At 42.1% G+C, this 22,147-nt stretch overlaps 1 pseudogene; it reads left to right on the top strand.

Moving 5' to 3' along the window:
• Positions 1 to 1,263: 1,263 nt before the first annotated feature.
• LOC149231566 (E3 ubiquitin-protein ligase XB3 pseudogene) overlaps positions 1,264 to 22,147 on the top strand; it is a 42,141-nt pseudogene continuing 21,257 nt past the window's right edge.

Genomic DNA, 22,147 nt, shown 5'->3' with positions numbered 1-22,147 from the left:
CGGGTTCCCTGTAAGGGAACGGACCCTGTGATGATAGCAGGAAAAAGCGGCGATTTGGCTCTCACAAAAGCCATGAAGAAAAAATATAAGATCGAGAAGAAAAAGAGGGGGTACTCTATCAACAGTATCAAGGATAAAGGGGTGTGTGTAGCCACCCAGCTGTTGGTCGGTAAAGTAATGAGAAATGTCGTGGCGATGAAGTGTCAGCGTTGGTAGTTGCATTGGCTCAATAGTGTGTGGAAGGGGTCTAGTTCAACTGGGCCGAGTTCCTCTGTGAATAATTTTTTATTAACTGCAAGTAGGCCCAGGAGTAGGGTAAGACCTTCCACTGCATGTGGTTTCTCTTGTCCATCTTGCTAGTAGCGAGAGAACTACCGGAGGATAGTCAGTTCCCAAGCATAGAGCATGACTTTGCAGAGGCCAAAAGTACACATCGCTCTGGGCTACCAAAGACGCGAAGTGGACTCGCGATACAAATATTTTATGGGTGCTCATGGAGGTAAGCATTCGGATGTGGATTAATAGGAGGTCGCGCCTGTCCCCCACAGTGCACAATAGTCCACAGAGTTTTACAAACTTCAAGGTAGACATGCACAACATTTACATCAGGGCATGAAAGGATCCGATGCAGCAGTGGACAAAACTCCCATTCATAGCCATTGACAATGCGATATTTATAGTGTTAGATTCATGGCTTCCCGAGTTGCGCGCCCTAGATTTGGCAAGTTGGAGAAGATAACAGCGTGTCAACTGGCCGAGAAAAGGCACAACGAAAAAGAAGCAGCTAAGGTCAGGGCAACCTACGAAGTGGCACAGGCATCCGTGGAGAAAAAGAAGGTCGTTGAAGCAGCAACAGCAGTAGAGGCTACAATAGTGTAGGCAAAGGAGGGTCAAGAAGTGTCTGCAGGATGGGAGGCAGAGGACACCGACCTTGCAGAAGAGGGCGTGGACCCAGGAACCACTTCGACCCAACTCAAATGGTCGTAGGTCCCAAAGAGATTGGGTCCATGGAAAAAGGTCAAGGCGTCGAAGTTGGCCATTGACCCGATTACATTAACTGAAGGAGACCTCTACGACATCGGCGAGACGATTTGCGATTTCACCAAGGAAGTACTCCAAGAAGTTATGACGGAGCAACAGGCTGTGTTGGGGGCCCTAAGGGCGCAGTTGTAGGAACTACAATTGCAGCCCCTGCAGGAAGGTCCCTTGTCCACCTACGTCACAGCAGGAACATCAACATTAGAACAGATGCTACGTGCAAGGATGGCTAATACAATAGTTTTACTGGACAAAGCACTGGCAGTAGAAAATGAGATCGACAGAGCTGCTGTTAGTAGAATCAAAGGACTTGGCCTCAATTTGGTTCCCTTGCACAAGAAACATTGTACCAACTCTAGGATGGAATAATAGCCGAACTCTGCGCCAGGGAGGGCCACATGATACAAGTTCTGAGTGAGAAAAAGATAAACATTGAACAGTTCATCCTATAATGTGATGAACTGGTATCACAGACTCATCGGTTGGAACAGGTAGTAGATGATGCTTGCAAATGCGTCCCGGAGCTGGCTATCCTAGCAAATATACCAGCAGCAGAGCGGATCCACAGGTTGGCGACCAGCGTCCGCGAAGCCATAGCAGAAACGATAAAGGTTTAGCTGGAGTTAAATCTTAACATCGTCGAGCTGCAGTTGAAGGCGCAACCTTCCACTCCCCTGGAAATCAGAGAACAACGCGCTAGCTATCCAAACAGGGTTGGAATAAATTGGGCGTGCATTACAAGACTGTACCGGTATGTTGGAACAAGAATTTGTGGTCCTCACATCTTTATAGGAGGACCCCAACATACAACCCCTAGAAATAAAGGCGCGCGAACTTTAGGAGCAGTATGACAGTGTCCGAGGAACTGCGCAGTCAGTAGTCCTCACTTAACGACTTGTAAAGATGCATCAAGCTAAGGCATTGAAGGAGCAGGTGGATGCGGTGTGATAGAGAGAGGCAATAATCAGAGTGTGCATCCAGCCATGGATTGATAGGCCTTCACCATCACGGCAGATATCGAAGGCAAGCTCGCATAGAGGCAGGGGATGTACGTGCTAAGGTAGGGATTTGATCCTGACAAAAATGCTTTGGAAAAGCGCATGAAGTAGGTCCAGGAAACCGCAGAGCAGTGTGCTGCGGACCTCCGAGCAGCACAAGGCTAGCTGGAGGGACTTCGCGCCAAGATCACTGTGTTGATAGAGTGACTCGAGGGTGAGTCACGATGTTTGTATTGGGGGGCTATTGGGCATGGAATCCCCCCATGACATCTTTTGAGGCTCAAAGCCCAAGTTTTGGTCAAAGATGTTGTAAGACTCCACGAATTGTGGGCACGGAGCGTGAAATGTATGTTGAGTCATAGGGTTGTTCGCCCAAAGTTTTGTAATGTAATGCAATTTCATGTCAGCCTACCCATGGTCCATGGACCATGGGATTGTATAAATAGAGCGAGGCTCTAAGTTGTAAAAAAATTGGAGAGAGAGGAATGTAATGATCTAGTAGTGGATAGAGAAGAAGTCTAAGTGTCTTGGGTCGTAGTAGTAGGAAGAGGCTCTGCAGCTAAGTGCCTAGAGGCCTAGTAGAGTCCGCAGTTGAGTGCGCAGACCCCTGCAGCTGAGTGCATAGGGGCGAAGTTGAGTCTGTAACCCAAGAAAAGGAATAATAAAGATAAAATTGATTCCAAATACTGTGTATCTGTTGTTGTATTACTCTCTATGCATTTATACTATTTTGTTTATTATGCGCACTTGTAATACTGAACATTGTTAGGTATAATTCGGCTCACATAGATAAGTTAATTAATCGAGTAATATTGGATTAACTTAAGGAATTGGGTAATAACACAGATCACGCCTTGAACAAGATTGCGCGAAAGCAGCATTATCGGATGTGAGGTACTGATAGGTGCGCATAGCGACGTGCGCACAAGGTTAATCTGCGGACCACTAAAAACCATCAGACATCACTAGGTTGTGGAAAATTGTTTCTAGCACCCTCGCATACTACTTCAGGTGAGACCTCAGTCCGCGCTCTGCAGACTGTTGTCGAAAGGACCAGTAGTACCAGGATTTGTTTGGCTAAATCATCTTTGAACCTGGGTCAAGCTCATACAAGCCAATAGTAACATCATTCCCTTACATGTTGTTTGAACATAAGAGTGAACAACCTACAAGCAGCATCCTCGTAATGAATATTGTGTTTCATGCAAAATTCAATAAAACGAGTGGTGTGCTCAAAGAAGGTTGTTTCACCCTCACCATTTAATTGAAGATTTGACAAGTCATTAATAATTTCCATTGGCACTTTCAATTTTGAGGTTCTATAAAAACATGTCGGGCTAAGATATGGGAGGAAGCCATTAATGAGTGTTGAAATTTCAAACAAACTTGATGGGATCAACTTTTCATATGTCCCTCCTTCTAGCAACAAAAATGTTGACAGCATCGGACCCGCCAACATTCTGGAGATATCCCCGATATGAAGTCCCAATTAGACTTCACACCATTTGGTGTAGGAGTCCCATCCAGAATTGATCTGTAGACTTCTCTGGATATTCCATTAGACAATTTGTCACAACATATATGATAATAATATATTAAGATACTGGAATTTTACACTATTACAGTATATTAAACTTTAAGATTTGTGGATTTAATTTTAATTAGTGCATGCACACATAAGAAACAAGATATGCTCTCTGGGAAACCCTTTCGAGAGAAAAACCACCTAGAAGGTGAGGTCACTTCACTGCCTTTCTATGTCTGGAAATATAGTTGCAGGTACAGAGAAGTAATGTATGTGGCCCGTGGACTGATACAGTGGATATATTTTCTCTTTGTGCTCTACCTCCTATCTCTCCTAGCTATCTTTTCTCAACTATGGAACAAAATTCTTGTCAGGCCAGGTAGTAACTCCAGAAGTTCAATTCATTGATTTCATTTAGGTTGGTGTTTATTATAGACATGAGGGAGGTTGTTCATTTCATCTCCCGGTGACTATTCATATTCTCCATTATTTATTTACATCAATTTCAGTTATTCACACAATCTTGATGATTAGGTGTCAACATTCCCCCCTTAATCTAAATGGATGTTTGTGAGTCCAAGCATCATTCTGAATCTTTCAAGTTTTTCTCTTCCAAGTGCTTTGGTGAAGATGTTTGCAATTTTCTCGTTCATGGAACAATGGCAGAGATGGATTTTTTTGGCTTCAACATGATGTCGAATCAGATGATATTTAGTATTGATGTGCTTCATTCGATCATGGAACTTTGGGTTCTTTGCCAACTTTATTGCATAGGTATTGTCAATCATGGGTGGCGTTGATTGTACTTTTTTTACCTGCAAATCTTCAACAATTTTCCTGAGCCACACAATTGCTTTTGTTGCTTCAGCTACTGCCACGTATTCTGCTTCTGTTGTGGAATCTGTTGGAACTAATTGTTTGCATGATCTCTAGGAGACAGCTCCTGATCCAAGACTCATAACATATCCTGGAGTAGATACCCCAGTTTCTTTGTCTCCATCGAAGTCTGAATCAGAGTATCCAATCAAGCTGAAGTTGTCCACCTGTGTATACTTGATTCCAAAGTCTTGAGTTCCCTTCAAGTACCTTAGAAGTCTTTTTGCAGTAAACCAATGTCCCTCACAAGGCTTTTGCATAAACCTGGAGAGGATTCCAACAGCAAATGAAATGTCTGGTCTCATAGTAGTTAGGTAGTTGAGACTTCCTACAAGTTGTCTATACTTTGTTGCATCCTAAAATTCTTTTCCTTCAATAGATGTGAGCTTTAAGTTTTGTTCCATTGGAGTAGTAAGAGGATTGCATTCTGTCATGCCAAACCTATTCAACAGATCTCCAATGTATTTCTTTTTAGAAATAAATATGGACTTCGGATGTTGGGTTACTTCAATACCAAGATAGTAATGAACATAGCCCAAATCAGTCATTTCAAAACTTTCCCCAATTCCTTGTTTATGGATGCAATGTAGCTTTCCTTTTTCCTTGTCATCAAAAGATCATCTACATATACCACAAGATATACAACAGTTTTTCCAACTTTCTTGACAAATAAAGCTGCATCATCAAGATCATAATGTTTGAAATTGATTTTCAGAAGATGCTCAGTTAGTTTTTCATACCAGGCTCGCGGTGCTTGTTTGATGCCATACAAGGACTTCACCAATTTGCATACTTTATGTTCATGTCCTTTCACATCGAATCCTTCAGGTTGGGACATAAAAACATTCTCTTTTATATCTCCATTCAAGAAAGCATTTTTTACATCAATTTGATGGACTTTCCAACCATTCTGAGCTGTTAGGGCAAAGAGTGTCCAGATGGTAGCCCATTTTGCTGTGGGGCAAAAGTCTCCTCATAATCGACCCCTTCCTTCTGTGCAAAACCTTTTGCCACAAGCCTAGCTTTGTGCTTGTCAAGTGAGCCATCAACTTTATACTTGTTCTTGTAGACCCACTTGTAGCCAATTGGTTTGGTTCCTAATGGAGGATCAACCAGCTTCCAAGTGTCGTTCTTTATGAGGGCATCATACTCATTTTGCATCTCTTCTTTCCATTCATCATGAGAAGCAACTTCTTTGAAGGAAGTTGGTTCAAAATCTGTAGACAAGTTCAATTCATAATCATAAGAAACATCCATATCAACAGGGGAATTAGAGTCATCCACATCACCTCCATTTTTCCAGTTTGAATTTCTAGTTCCTATCTTTCCAACCTCATTAGGATGAACACTTTCAAGTGTCTTCTTCATCCACTTTTGGGGACCTTTCTCAGATGGTCTAGGCTACTCCGTTGATTGAGTTGGGACTGAATCAAGATTGAGTCTCCCAATTCTATCAATCTGTTGGAGTTTCATGCAGGGGAGAGTGTTCCTCAGAAGACGGTTCCACATGTTGATCTAGTATAGGAATCCCCCCTGCAAGATGTGGAATCTGATTATCAAATTCTTGAAATTATTTTTATTTTGCGAATCTATCCAAGCAATCAAGTTTCCACTCAACAACATCGTCATTTTTGGATGATTCAAGAAAAATTACATCTCTAGATACAACAAACTTTTTATTTACTTCATCATAGAGACAGTATGCTTTGGAGGTGTTTGAATACCCCAAAATGATACACTTACAACTTCTAGCATCAAGTTTGTTTCTATGTACCTTTGGTATCAAGGCATAACAGGTGGAACCAAAGACCCTGAGATGCTTTACCGAAGGAACATGTCCATACCACATTTCATATGGAGTCTTGTTTCTAGTAGCATTAGATGGACATCTATTCTTTATATATGTAGCACATAGAACAACATCAACCCAAAACATTATCTTTATATTTTTGAAGAAGAGCATGGATCGTACCATATTTAAGATTGTCCTATTCATTCTTTCAGCTACACCATTATGTTGGGGATTATAAGGCACAGTTGTTTGATGTTTGATCCCATGTTGGCGAAGATAGTTTTCAAAATCATTTGATGTGTATTATTTTCCATTATCAGTGCGAATAGACCCAATATCAGATTGTGCATCATTTTCAATCCATTTATGAAAATTCTTGAATGTTTGAAAAGCATCAAATTTGTTCTTCAATAAATAAACCCAACACATCCTGGTGTAGTCATCAATAAATGTCATCATATATTTATTTCCATTTGCAGAAGGAACAGGCATTGGACCACATAAATCTAAATGAATGAGTTCAAGTTTTCTATGTGCTCTTGAATGTGAATCATGAAAAGACTATTTGCTATGCTTTCCTACAATGCAAGCATCACATTGCTTAAGGTTCCTAGGAATTGTAAGCAAACCAGCAACACCATTTTTCTTCAACAAGCGGAGGTTGTCATAGTTCAAATGTCCAAATCTAGCATGCCAAAATAAACTTGATGGAAGTGTACCTTCTTCATGATGACAATTGTATGAGAAATGTTGTGCACAAGAAGAGGTTCCTTACAGCTTGAGAAGTATTTCTTCTTCTATTCCCCTCAAGCTTGCCATCAAACATATGAATGGAGTGACCTTGCTGGCGGATGTGGACCAAGAACAGCAAGTTTCTCTTGAGCTATGGGAGATATAGAACATGATGCAGAAGAAAGTCTGGAAGACCAGGAAGTTTAAGCCTGATTGTGCCAAGCCCTGATGGCTGGATTTCTGATGGTCTGCAAAGTATACTGCTCCATCAACATTGTCAGTAAATTCTTCAAAAAAATATTTTCTATGAGTCATGTGGCAGGTTTCTCCTGAATAAAGAAACCAATAATTTTTCCAAGAAGCAAGTGAAGCATTAAATAAATCTTCATTTACTCCAATATTACATTGTGCCACAACATATTGAGCAGATTTAGGTGCTTTACCTTTGTCTGTATCATCAGTTTTACCTTTCTATTGGTTTCTTTTCTACTCAATTTTTTACCATGGTAGCTTTCATGTAGAGGCATCATGTTGTTGAAAATGCAACAAGAAGATGGAGCTTAGTGGAAAGGAGTCACCTTCACTAAGTGGGCCCGCAGGCTATTTTTGACGCAAAGTCTATTTTTAGACTATGTCTATTTTTAGACATATGGATCATGGTCTATGAGTTGCAAGATGCTATTTTCGGATGATTGGTCATGTTGGTAAAAATAGATGTACTTCTATTTTTAGACATATGGGCGGAGTCTATTTTTAGACTGCCAAGTCTAAATATAGAGCAGTCGAATATTATTAGCTCTTAATAATATTTGGACTATAAACATTATCTTATTCTCTTGGAGCACTTCAGTTTGAGCTACAGATGTGGCACATGCAGCTGTTAGAAGGAAATACGCTTTTCTTACGAGTCAATTGAGCTATTGCATGATGGACTTCAGTTAGAAATCAAGTGGTTGAGTTCTAGTGGAGTTGATTGAGGAGTTGATGGAGTTGTGTTCAGTTTGACTTGGTTGAACTAGTTCTATTTAGTCTAACTAAAGAATACACTAGTGATGAGTTGTGTGAATTAATTATTAATTAATTCACTAATTACTAACTCATAAAGCAACTGAAGAATACATCAGTTAACTCAGTGCATGGACAGTTCAGTGGAGACAGGTGTTAGAGGTGAGTGAAAGGACAAGACAGCTGTCAGTTGTTACTATAGTTGTGCATGAGATTTGCACATGCATGGATTGAGATTGCTAATGAGGATTGCGCAGTCACACACAAGGTAATAACGAGTTTGGATCAGCCATTCTCATCCATTCTCTTGAAGGATTGCGCAGTGGAGGCATGCAAACAGTGGAGGAGATTTGAGGCATCAGATCTGAGCTAGTTTGTGTGTAACAGGTGGAGATAGTACTGAGTACTTGCGAGGATTATTGTACTATGTATTGTTACATGTTCTTAATCAATATAATATACAAATAGTTGGGGGTTTTCAGCTGTATGCTTTCCCCAGGTTACATATTGTCTTTATGTGCGCATGTGATTGATGATTCATTGCTTTTAACTCCGCGAAATTGATGATCAACATAGAGGAGGTTATGTATTATGCATGTATTCCAAAATAGTGTATAATCAGGATAATCTCTGTGAGTAAGTGTCATATTATTCAAAATTTCTACATGGTATCAGAGCAGAGTTGATCATCAAATCTATTATTCAGGAAGTGTTTACATTTTATTTCTTCAAGCAGAGTCTGTAATCGGTCCAGGTAGCCTCTGGATTCATCCTTCCTTTGGAAGTGAGATATCCGATGAATGCCCATACAGTCGATCTCTATACAAGAAATACCTTGTTCTCACGAATTTTAGATCAGAAGCGGTTGAGTTTTGAGCTGGTGGAATTCAAATTTGCAGCAGTGTTTTCTTGGTGTCAAAGTTGAAATGTCTTTCAACTAATTGTGATTGGAGTATGCCATTGAGGGCAGCTCGAACTATATTGCATGGAAAGATAGGATGGAGGTAGTATTAGATGACAATGGGCTGAAGGAGTTCATAGAGGCTAAGGTCCCAAAGCCTACTGAAGCTGCTCACGTTGATGCTTGGCAAAAGAAGACAACAAAGTGTCAAAGGATTCTGTTGGAGGGCGTGAAGGATCACATTATGTCCAGCCTACATGGAAAGGCTTCTCCATACTTGATGTGGAAAGCATTGATAGATTTATTCCAAAGAAAGAGCGACCAAAGGAAGTTGGCGCTCAAGGATAAACTCAGAAACATTAGGTCTGAGAAAGGCGACAGTATACCCAAGTATCTCACGAAATTCACCCAATGTCGGGATGAGCTGGGAAGTGTGGGGGTGACTGTCGATGATGAGGACTTGATGAGCTTGGCTCTCCTTCGTGTTCCGAAGAGTTGGCATTCCTATCAGGACTCTATCAATGGTCAGGAGAAATTGCCAGGATGGGAGAGACTTTGGTCAGATCTTGTGCAGGAGGAGATCAGGCAGAATACTAGGGATGGATCTTCATCAAAGGAAATTGATGAAGAAAATTGCGCTTTGGCTGCCAAAGCAAAGAAGGGGAAGAACAAGAAAGCTTCTCATTCCGGTGCGAAATGCGAGAATCAAGACATGTCCAAGGTGAAGTTCTTTCACTGTCACCAGCACGGACATTATGCCACAAATTGTCCGCAAAAGAAGAAAAATAAGCAAGTTCCTGGATTTGCAGCGGGAGAGGCCTTAGCCTCACATTTTGAGCTAGATTTTTCATTGATCGCATGTTTGGTATCAAGTGTGATGGGATCGGTATGGTTCTTGGACAGGGGTGTGTCTTTTCACATGACAGGAGATCGAGATTTGTTTTCTGATCTGGAGGAAAAGGATCTTGGAGTGCACATCGAGATGGGCGATGATGGTAGATACAGTGTGACCGGTATCGGTACCATTTCCTTTGAGAGGGAGTCTAGTGAACCCTTCATATTGAAGGAAGTGATTCATGTTCCAGGATTGAAGAAGAATCTTATCTCTGTGGCGATGTTAGAAGACAAGGGATATGATGTTGTTTTTAGTGAGGGAAAGGCTTTCCTGCACAGTAAGACAACTGGAGAAACCCGGAAGATAGGGGTTCGAGTCAGGAACCTTTATCAGTTGCATGTAGATGGCTGCGCAGCAATGGAATGCAAGGCAGAAGCAATGGTGAGCCGGGATGACGGCGCGCTGTGGCATAGGAGATTGGGCCACCTTCACCATGGAGCCTTGAAGATACTACAACAGATTACTACTAGGCTTCCTAAAGGCACTCTTGCGCAGTCAGATCAGTGCAAGGGTTGTACTTTGGGAAAGTTTGTGAAAGCCACCTTTCACGAGAAGGATAATCGCTCCACGAAAATCCTTGAGAGAATTCACACAAACATGTGTGGACCTTTCTCAGTAGCTTCGATAGCAAAGCACAGGTACTATGTGATCTTTGTTGATGATTTCTCTCGAAAGTGATGGATCTTCTTCATGCAGAAGAAGAGCGAGACAGACTCAAAGTTCTGTTAGTTCAAAGCACTGGTCGAGAAGGAATCAGGGAAGAAGGTGAAGGCTCGTAGGAGCAACAATGGTGGTGAATTCATCTTTGGTGAGTTCAAGGACTTCTGCAATGCAGAAGGGATTCGAAGAGAGCTCATAGCTCCCCATAACCCACAGCAGAACGTGGTTTCTGAGCGGAAGAACAGAATGATCGTGGGTGCTGCACGGGCGATGTTGCATGATCAGGGCCTACCCCTTCACTTGTGGGTGGAATCATGCAATACTGCAGTATATGTGCAGAACCGTTGTCCTCACAGGATACTTGGCATGAGTACAATCGAGGAGGCTTATTCTGGTAAGAGGCCTAATATTTCTCATTTGAGGATTTTTTATTCTAATGTTTACATGCATGTGACGAAGGATTCCAGGAAGAAGTTGGAACCGACGGCCAAGGTTGGGATATTTTTGGGGTACACTGATACGCCCCACAACTATCGTGTGTATATGCCAGACAGTCGCAAGACTGTTGTGCGACAAGATATAAAATTTCAGGAGGAGAAAGCCATGAAGTGTTCGCTTGAGAAGGAGCCACACTTGCATGCAGATGAGGAGCTATTAGTTCGTAAGGATGAGCTTCAGGATGTGGATCAACCGCAGGACGAAGTTCATGGAGTGGAAGAGACCACTCATGCAGCGCCAACCATCAGAGGGCGAAAGCGCTTCATAGAAGCTGAGCGACTGGCTCAAGATGCAGAGAAGGTTGTAGGACCACCTACAGCTCAACGTAGACAGAGACACTCACCTGATCGGTACACTGGATACATGGCTCTTGTGAGAAAATGTGTCGTGACTGAGCCATCCTCTTTCAAGGAATCTGTGGAGGACCCCGCATGGGTAGATGCCATGGTGGAAGAGTATGATTTGATTGTTAGAAACAGTGCATGGGAGATTGTCCCAAGAGCAGAGGGGAAATCAGTGGTGGGTTCGAGATGGATCTACAAAGTGAAGTAGGCAACTGACGGGAGTGTGGAAAAGTACAAGGCAAGATTTGTTGCCCGAGGCTTTTCACAGATAGAGGGGATCGATTATGAGGAAACCTTTACACCTGTCGCAGGTATTCTTCCATACAGACGATTCTTGCTCTGTCAGTGCAGATGGGATGGCACATTCATCGGATGGATGTGAAGACTACGTTCCTCAATGGAGTCATTGAGGAGGAGGTGTACATAGAGCAACCCAAAGGTTTCGAGATCTTCAGCAACGAGTCACATGTGTGCAGGCTCAAGAGAGTGTTGCACTGTTGTGTGGGTTGAAACAAGCACCACGTGCTTGGTACACACGGATAGACAATTATTTCACTAGACTTGGATTCTCCAAGAGTGAGGCGGATCCTAACCTATACCAGATTGTGGTGGAGAGTAAGTTGCTTATCATTGTACTGTATGCAGATGATTTGATTTTAACAGGTGATGTTCATGCAAGGATGATCTTGCTAAGGAGTTTGAAATGAAGGACTTGGGCCTCCTTCATTATTTCTTGGGATTGGAAATTTGGCAGCGGAGTGGTGGACTATTTGTTTCTCAGGGTAAGTATGCTTGGGAGATACTAGAGAATTTCAACATGCATGGCTACAAGCCTGTTGATACTCCTCTTCCTAGAGGTTAGAGGAAGGAGGAAGCTACTTCAGTGGAGGTAGTGGATGCCACTGTTTATCGACAGTTGGTGGGGTCACTTATGTATCTGGTCAATACACGACCCGATATATGCTATGCTATTAACCAGCTTTCACAAGCTATGTTTAAGCCAACCAAGCTCTTCTGGAAGGCAGGCAAGCATGTATTGCATTATCTCAGAGGCACATTGGGATCTGGATTGTGGTACAGACAAGAGGATGAGGTGAAGCTATGTGGCTTCACGGATGCAGATTGGGCAGGGATCCCAATGGACAAAAAGAGCACATCTGGAGGGGTCTTCAGTATCGGGTCGACAGCTGTTTCTTGGAACATCAGGAAGCAAAGATCTGTGGCACTCAGTTTAGCAGAGGCCGAGTATATGGTAGAAAGTTTGGCTGCATGCGAGGCTATATGAATGAGGAAGATCCTGGCTGGGTTGTTCGGTTCATGCTTGGAGCCTACTGTGATTTATTGTGATAACCAGAGTTTCATTAAACTCTCGGCTAATCCATTATTTCATGATAGATCCAAACACATTGACATCAGGTACCATCATATCAGAGATTGTGTGCAGCGGAGAGTCATGTTACTTTCATACATTCCAATGGAGGATCAGGTGTTGATATCTTAACGAAGGCGCTCACCAAGAGCAAATTCAAATACCACCATGGTAGGATAGGGGTTGTAGATAATCCATATCTTTTTGAGGGGGAGTGGTGAAAATGCAACAAGATGATGGAGCTTAATGGAAAGGAGTCGCCTTCACTAAGTGGGCCCGCAGGTTATTTTTGGCACAAAGTTTATTTTTAGACTATGTCTATTTTTAAACATATGGATCATGGTCTATGAGTTGCAGGATGCTATTTGTGGATGATTGGTCATGTTGGTAAAAATAGATGGAATTCTATTTTTAGACATATGGGCGGAGTATATTTTTAGACTGCCAAGTCTAAATATAGAACAGTCGAATATTATTAGCTCTTAATAATATTTCGACTATAAAAAATATCTTATTCTCTTGGATCACTTCAGTTTGAGTTACAGATGTGGCACATGCAGCTGTCAGAAGGAAATACAATTTTCTTATGAGTCAGTTGAGCCATTGCATGATGGACTTCAGTTAGAACTCAAGTGGTTGAGTTCTGGTGGAGTTGATTGAGGAGTTGATGGAGTTGTGTTCAGTTTGACTTGGTTGAACTAGTTGTATTTAGTCTAACTAAAGAATACACTAGCGATGAGTTGTGTGAATTAATTATTAATTAATTCACTCATTACTAACTCATAAAGCAACTGAAGAATACATCAGTTAACTCAGTGCATGGACAGTTCAGTGGAGACAGGTGTTAGAGGTGAGTGAAAGGGCAAGACAGCTGTTAGTTGTGCATGAGATTTGCACATGCATGGATTGAGATTGATAATGAGGATTGTGTAGTCACACACAAGGTAATAACAAGTTTGGAGCCATTATCATCCATTCTCTTGCAGGATTGCGCAGTGGAGGCAAGCAAACAGTGGATGAGATTTGAGGCATCAAATCTGAGCTAGTTTGTGTGTAACAAGTGGAGATAGTATTGAGTACTTGCGAGGAGTATTGTACTATGTATTGTTACATGTTCTCAATCAATATAATATACGGATAGTTGGGGGTTTTCAGTTGTATGCTTTCCCCGGGTTACATACTGTGTTTATGTGCGCATGCGATTGATGTTTCATTGCTTTTAATTCCACAAAATTGATGATCAATGTAGAGGAGGTTATGTATTATGCATGTATTCCATAATAGTGTATAATCAGGATAATCTCTGTGAATAAGTGTCATATTATTCAAAATTTCTACGCATGTGATCCATCTCTTTTGCAGCGAATGCAGTGCAAATCTGCCTTTTCTCCTTGAGAATGTCTGCCCCCCTATCTCTGAAATATCTTCCTCTTCCTCTTTGACCACCTATTCCTCTTGAAGAATCTTGAGTAGGATGCTTTTCTTTATGAGCAAGGTACACAACTGTTATAGACATTTTTGTGCCTTACAGCATTGAGCATAAAATTTCCATAATCCAAGGGATCCAAAGTCCCTAAACATGTTGTTCCTACCCCTAGAGGAACAAGGCTAACAAACCACAGCAATTCACAGAAGTTCTCCACCAAAAACTGCTCAAAAACAAGTCAATTTAGGATCATGTCAATGGCTCCACTGGCTGCCTGCGCTGAATGTCAAAACCAACACTGGCTACCTGCGTTGAATGTCAAAGCCAACACTGGCTACCTGCGCTGAGCGAGAGTGGACATGTGGCAAGCTCATTTCTCAAGGTGTCAAAACCCATGAAGCTTCCAAAATGACACTTGCCTCAGGGAATTCGATTGGTGATGAGTAAGAGGTTCCAAATCTCCAAGTGGAAGCAAGAACCTCCAAGTGGAATCAAGAACTGACAGAGGGAGAGGACACTAGTCAGATCTCAAGCTGACTCATCCTCTCTCCAAAACATCTATATATGGATCTCTCCTCCATGAGATCTAGAGGCTGGAATTTTGTTATTGCAAAGAATTGCTGTTGGTTTGAGACTGGAATCATTGGGTGCTTAATGCTTTGAAGGGAGGTGAAGATAGGAATTCCATTTTGCTGGGAAGGAGATGCTGGATTGGAGCCCTCTGGGTTGTATCTCTTCCTGAACCTTGTTATTCATCAATAAAGCTATCTTGGTTTTCTCCTATATACTGATGTATCTTTGATGTATGATTTCATTAGTATGTTTAGTTTACTTCTAATCCTGAACTAGTTATGATTATGAATCTATGTCTTTGTGTAGTGTTCTTCTCTTGTAATCTTGCAGAGACCTGTTGAAGCTGGGCGAGCGAGAAGGCAAGTAGCTGTGAACACCCAAAGAGAAGAGAAACCGGATCGAAGGACAAACGGAAGACACCGGTTAGTCCATCCATCTCTCTTCATTCTTAATTCATAAAGGAAGAATACTAGAATAGCTGTCTCTGTTTGTTGCTAAGGCATTGTCACACCTTAGGTGGATAGGATTGTCCTGCATAGGCATTTTTCCCCACAACAAATTGGCGACTCCACTGGGGAGATTTGTTTTAGTCATTTAATTTGTGTCTCTATCATTGTTTGTTTCATAGACTCAACAGCAACAATCGAACTGCTTCTGCTATTCTCAGTTGCAAAGTAGGCAGTTGCTACCTTGATCCAATCACTGGATTTGTCTATGATCTGAACAATGGACTCACAAATGATTTGATGATCCTTTGTGATAGATCTTAGTACCCCCTCAAAGCATCCCTTTGATTGTACCTTGCTTGTTGCTTTTATTTGGCCTGAAACCGTTGATTAATTAGCAATCTGTGACCCAGAACCTAGTGAGAAACTCTCGTTTCTCGTTCAGCGCGAACCCTGTGAAGGGATTCTGCATTTCAACGCAGGTCCCGTGAAGGCCACCTGCACTGAATGTCAAAACCCCAGTGTTGAGGTTGCACTGAACCAATTTTTCCTTGTGCAGTTGGGGTTCTCTGCTCTCTGTTGCCCTGTTTTGATCTTTGATTTTTGCAGCCTGTAACCAGCATAGGTACCAGTCTGATAACTCCTTTTCTCTGCTTAAATTCCACCTCCTTTTGTACAAAAATACTGTGAGTGTTTTTATGTGTTTGTGGCGTCATTTACAGTTTTCCTTTGCATGAGTGAAATAATCATCCTGTAGCCCTTGATTCAGATCTGTTGATTGTGGTCTTAGGAGAGAGTTCATTGGTTGTTTACAGTTGATTATACATTTTCTTTTTCTTATTGGTTTGAGTTTGTCTCTTTTAAGTGTCAAAACAAGTGTTCATTTCGAAAGTCACAAAGTACTGTAATCTCTTCTACCCTTTCTGATTTCGAAAAAGTAAACTTGTTTGTATTTGTCATTTAAAAACAAATTCAAAGTTGTACAAAAAGCTTTCTTTGTAGGCATCAATACTAAGAAAGCGGAAAACAAACACCTGCATTGTGCATTTGCATTTTGATAGTTTGCATGCTTGATTTAGGAAAAGTGCATTAGAGTGTGTTGATTGCTCTTCGAGAAAAGATGGTGTCTTTCTTTTCCCTTAGTAGCTAGGATTTTCAAAGTTGAAAAGATATAAAGCTTGCTTATCATCTTAGACTGCATTTAGGAATTGTACCATACATCTCGTGGTGATCCAGAAAGGCAAACTTCTAAAAAGATCAACTTAAAATAAACTGAATGAACTTAACAACGCTTTGCAACATAACGCACAACATAGAGGTCTAGGCTAGAGACGTGTTCCGGCGTCGTTAAGCCTGGTGACTGTCGATCTCATGGAAGGTGGGTGATTCCTCCTAAGGGACGATAGCGCCAGTACGGATTGTGCTCCCACGTACCGTCGCGTATATATTGGGAGACCCCTATAGGAATTTAACCTTTATCCTTAGGAAGCCATGTCGGCCCCCCTACTGATCGCAATGCACTGAACACAGCATTCAGGAAGATCGACCGCCCGTACCTTAAAAAGTATTCTGCGGTTTTGTGAAAAGTTTGGCACACCCTCTGCCTAGAACTCCAGAGCAGTTTCTTTTGGCCTTTTTCAAACTCTATAACAGAAAAAGTCCATCCGAGCATTTGTCACTTCGTGCTCGTTAAAACATCGAAGGAGACTAGAGTCATCTTTAGCTTTTTCTCGACTCTTTAAAAGTGAAAAAGCAAGTTGTGTCTAAAGCGTCGTTAACAATTTATTTTAAACGGAACAATCACCGTTTATTCCCGCGTTGATCTTTAGGTTGAAAAGATGGAGCCCACCAACCAAGGAATTCCCCTTGGTGGAAATCCTAGTCCCTTCTCCTCTTGGGGAGATGTTGGTGCGCCCCACATGGCCACATTGTCGCTTCCAGGACTGACAATTGGCCTGCCGGTCTGGCTCTTTTCAACCAATGTCGTTCAGAACACCACGATTCCTGAACAGTCGAGTCAACAGTTAGACCAGACAAGAGTTACCCACCAGCCTTCTACTTCGTATAATTCTTCCTCTCCTCCTTCCTCTTCGCTTGACGGAACTGGTAGAGCAAAAAAATGAGTTCCTAAGGAGAAGAAGGAGAAGAAGAAGAAAGAGAAGAAGAAGAAGGAGCCAAAGGCGACTGGGGGCAAACAAGTGTCGTCTGACAAAAATCCACACACATCACTCACTAGACCTAAATCGCCATGTGTCATATGCAAGGGATACCATTTCCACAGAGATTGTTCCTGCATCCCTCGGATACTAAAGGACTGGTCTCCCCGTTTGCACAATTCGGTAGCATCAACCTCTGATAGCCATGTTGACTGCTCACCGTCAACTAGTGGAAGTGAAGCCCCAGGAGAGAGAGGGAAAGCTAGATTTCCCTGCAGATTGTGTGAAGGCGATCACGGCATCCACCGTTGTCCCTTCTTAGACAAGGCAAAAAGAATTTTGGAAGATCGCTCGATTTTACGAGCGCAACTTCCTCCTGGATATCAAAAACTCCTGCCAAGTCCTTCACTAGTTGAGAACCTGGTTGGCCCGCTCAGGTGGTCAGCCAAAACACCTATCATTGAAGATGAATCGTCTGAATCCATACCTAACGAAATTCAAAAGGTTGAGGCAGCAGTTGACCCGGTTTTTCCTTCAGAGGCTCTATCTTCGAATGATACCATCAAAGAGGAGAATAAAGACGACACCGTACAAATTCTCTTCATCAACACTGACTCTGATGAACAAGGGGGCAATGCCCCCATTCCTTTATCGCAGGAAGGAAGTTCGTCAGAATGATATCCGGTCGTCTATTCAGTCCCACCACCAAGCAACCTAGTTGTCTCATTCGACTGGAACCAACTAGGCAAACCCCGGTTGCCAGCCAGTATACCATTCAAAATTATCTTTCAAATATATAGAATGGTAATGGCTGGCACTATCATTGATGAGGGGGCATCTGTGAGTATCCTTTCCTCTATTGCTTGGAAAGCGCTTGGTTCGCCAGCGCTTTTGCCTGAAATGAGAAATCTATCAGGCTTTGATAAAGGAACCATTCGACCTTTAGGGATCCTCCCCAATGTGCCCATAACATTGAAAGGGAAGACCATTCAAATGAACGTGATGGTTGTTCAAGGACCCTTTTATTATAACCTACTCCTTGGATGAGACTATATATATTGCATGGGAGCCCTCGTCTCCTCACTCTTTAGAGTAATGTGTTTTCCGCATGAAGGAAGAATGGTCAAGCTCTTGGACCAACTTTCATTTCCGGGATCACACATCGCAAATAGTCATATACCATCCCTAAGTGGTCTATTCACGCAAGAAGTGTCTTAACCCACGGTCCGTCCTCCTGATGAGCGCGAGTAATCCGGGAGGATATGACTGGAACCCAGGGGCATGCGTCCTGGTCTGCTTCGGCAGGGAAACTTTGGGTATAGGGTAGGCTTCCGCGGGAGAATATGACTAGTCCGTACCCTGTCCGTCTAGGAAGAGGGTTGTTCTAGAATAAGATTCTTTTGTCAAAGTTATGTGAGTTGGCAGGCTACGTCGCTCACCTTTGTTTATCTCGGTAGACATCGCCGAAGAAATGTTTTGTTTGCTCCGCAAATGAGACAATCTTTGGGTAACCTGAAAGAGGTAAGACTCTCTCGTTAAAACAAATGTTTTGACGGAAATGAAGTAGAGGTAACCTTGAAATTGTACTTTATTCCTGGGGGCATGCAAACCTTTTGGAGTGCAAGCAAGGGGCGGCTATTAATTTTTTAAATTTTTAGGTCCTCCCTTTAAACCTGTAGGTCTAACCCTTTAAACTCGTAGGATTAGTCGTTTCCGAACTTGCATAACGAAAGGATGCGGGGCATAGCTTCGTGAGATGAAGCTCCACAAAAAATAGAATCTCAATGAGACACTCTTATCATATGACTGGTATAATCGAGCAGTTTTAACGCGGACTTCATGCTCATTAAAAAATAAACATAAGCAACGAGCAGTTTTAGCACAAAGTTCATGCTCGTTAAAAAATAAACGCAAGATCCGAGCAGTTTTAACGTGGACTTCATGCTCGTTAAAAAATAAACATAATCAATGAGCAAGTGTTTCCACCAGCGTTTAAGCTCATTTTAAAATAAAAAATGAACCTCTACCCGGTAAATAACCACTGTGAATGTAACTTTATTAGCCATTAAAGCCTTGGTCGTGTTTGCACCGTCACCTCCACTTTTCATTTGGCCGATCGTTCACCTCCATATGGTTGTTTACCCATTTTGAGGAACAGCTGCGAAGAGTGATTTCACCTAGCCATCCTTGTGACACTGCCGTGATTGGAAAATTCCAACCTGTACCTGGAATCAGCTGCTAACCCTGTTTATCACTCGTTCCTCAAAAGACGAGTCTTCTTTAAGCTCTTTTCAACTGACTCGTAAAATATGAAAAGATTGCCGAGTCCTTGGCCTTCCAGCTCGTTAAAGGGACAGGAAGTGCTATCCCTCCTCTAGATTTTAATCTTTTTGGACCTGAGGGATTATTGCACAAAAAGATCGAGCGCTTTTTTCTTCGGCTCGTTAAAACTATTGAAAACTCATCCCTTCTGTATTGTTTTATACTTTTTCGGACTAAAGGGATTAGATGACGAAAAAGGAATTTTGGAGTTAACTTTATGTACCTTTTCAGACTCTCTAAAAATGAAAAGGACTGAGTTATCCTTGTCGTTAGACTCGTTAAAATCACTAAATAGCGACAAACTTGTCTTTAGACGAGAACGAGTTTCAATATCGCTAGGCTCGTTAAAACATAGTGATGGGCTTGCCCGAAGGGCAGGTTATAGAACAAGCATATGTTATACTCTTCAAGCTTGACAAAAATAAAGAGGTACTGGTCAGCAATGACTAGGGAAAAATTGGGAGAAACTCAAGAAAACTTTGATGGTAGCAAGTCGCTCTTGAACATGACACTTTTCCTCCGTACCACAATCGGGTTGGGTTGTTTCATTCACCGGTCACATCACCATGGTCTCACCATACCATCCATAATTGGGGTAATGCTACTGATCCATCGCATCAGTGTCACCATATGTTCAAGAGAAGTCGTTCAGAAAGAGTCAACTGTGTCCCATCCACTGCCATACATTATCCTTCATCCCTTCATGACCTTCACCCTGAATCATATGTCATAGATCGTTTTCACCTCCATCAAAATCATTAGCTCCGTTCCGTGTCACTGATGTGGGATTCATTAAGGCCCTCCTTTGACGGATCGCTTCTTATTGACATCAGCTCATTATCCAAGAAGTTGATCTAGGAACAACCCCTTCAGTACTTTGAAGCTTGCATGCCTCAATGGCAAGTTTCTCACTTCCGACGACAGGTATACATCAATGACCTTCGACCAGAAGATTTTGCGTGGTGTTCGACGCCAAGTCCTTTATTCACACCACGTGAATTGTACTGCAGTACCTTGAGGGTCATTATCATTATCGGTGATTCCTCTCGCACTTGTTAACGGTTTACCTCATTGACCGGTAATCAAGCGATGTATTTCCATGTTAGACTTCAGAACAATTCTCACATGGATCGACTTGTACTTAGAGTGAAGATCGAACGAGTTTGAAGACCCCGGGTCTAGTTTCATCCATCCGGGCTGCGATATATATTCAGGAAAAATAAAGACATTTGACATGTACATCATTGCAACAGATGATCATCCTACTCAAAGGATGATAATTTCATCAAAATTATCAGTCTACCATCAAACGATTGTCTGTTCTATGTACAGAAAATGAATTTATAAAGCTGAGCATGGGAATGCCCGCCTCAGCTAGATCATTAAAGCAGTATGAAAAATAATGTATTGTATCGTATCGTATTACAGGTCTCCTCCCAACATTGGATGAACTTCGGATCCTCCTGGATAAAGCATTTCACCCGATAAACGGCCTCATACTTTAGGGGGCAACTGTTATAGACATTTTTGTGCCTTACAGCATTGAGCATGAAATGTCCATAATCTAAGGGATCCAAAGTCCCTAAACATGTTGTTCCTACCCCTAGAGGAACAAGGCTAACAAACCACAACAATTCACAGAAGTTCTCCACCAGAAACTGCTCAAAAACAAGTCAATTCAGGATCATGTCAATGGCTCCACTGGCTGTCTGCGCTGAATGTCAAAACCAACACTGGATACCTGCGTTGAATGTCAAAGCCAACACTGGCTACCTGCGCTGAGCGAGAGTGGACATGTGGCAAGCTCATTTCTCAAGGTGTCAAAACCCAGGAAGCTTCCAAAATGACACTTGCCTCAGGGAATTCGACTGGTGATGAGTAAGAGGTTCCAAATCTCCAAGTGGAAGCAAGAACCTCCAAGTGGAATCAAGAACTGACAGAGGGATAGGACACTAGTCAGATCTCAAGCTGACTCATCCTCTCTCCAAAACATCTATATATGGATCTCTCCTCCATGAGATCTAGAGGCTGGAATTTTGTTATTGCAAAGAATTGTTGTTGGTTTGAGACTGGAATCATTGGGTGCTTAATGCTTTGAAGGGAGGTGAAGATAGGAATTCCATTTTGCTGGGAAGGAGATGCTGGATTGGAGCCCTCTGGGTTGTATCTCTTCCTGAACCTTGTTATTCATCAATAAAGCTATCTTGGTTTTCTCCTATATACTGATGTATCTTTGATGTATGATTGCATTAGTATGTTTAGTTTACTTCTAATCCTGAACTAGTTATGATTATGAATCTATGTCTTTGTGTAGTGTTCTTCTCTTGTAATCTTGCAGAGACCTGTTGAAGCTGGGCGAGCGAAAAGGAAAGTAGCTGTGAACACCCAAAGAGAAGAGAAACCGGATCGAAGGACAAACGGAAGACACCGGTTATTCCATCCATCTCTCTTCATTCTTAATTCATAAAGGAAGAATAATAGAATAGCTGTCTCTGTTTGTTGCTAAGGAACTGTCACACCTTAGGTGGATAGGATCGTCCTGCATAGGCATTTTTCCCCACAACAACAACCTCTTCAGAAGATTCAGGGGC

This window comes from Pinus tabuliformis, chromosome J, assembly GCF_031772625.1.
Source record: "Pinus tabuliformis cultivar Carrire ecotype Pingquan chromosome J, CPIR1, whole genome shotgun sequence".
Classification (NCBI taxonomy): domain Eukaryota; kingdom Viridiplantae; phylum Streptophyta; class Pinopsida; order Pinales; family Pinaceae; genus Pinus; species Pinus tabuliformis.
Note: the sequence above shows the minus strand (reverse complement) of the source record. Positions and strands in the feature narration are given on the sequence as shown.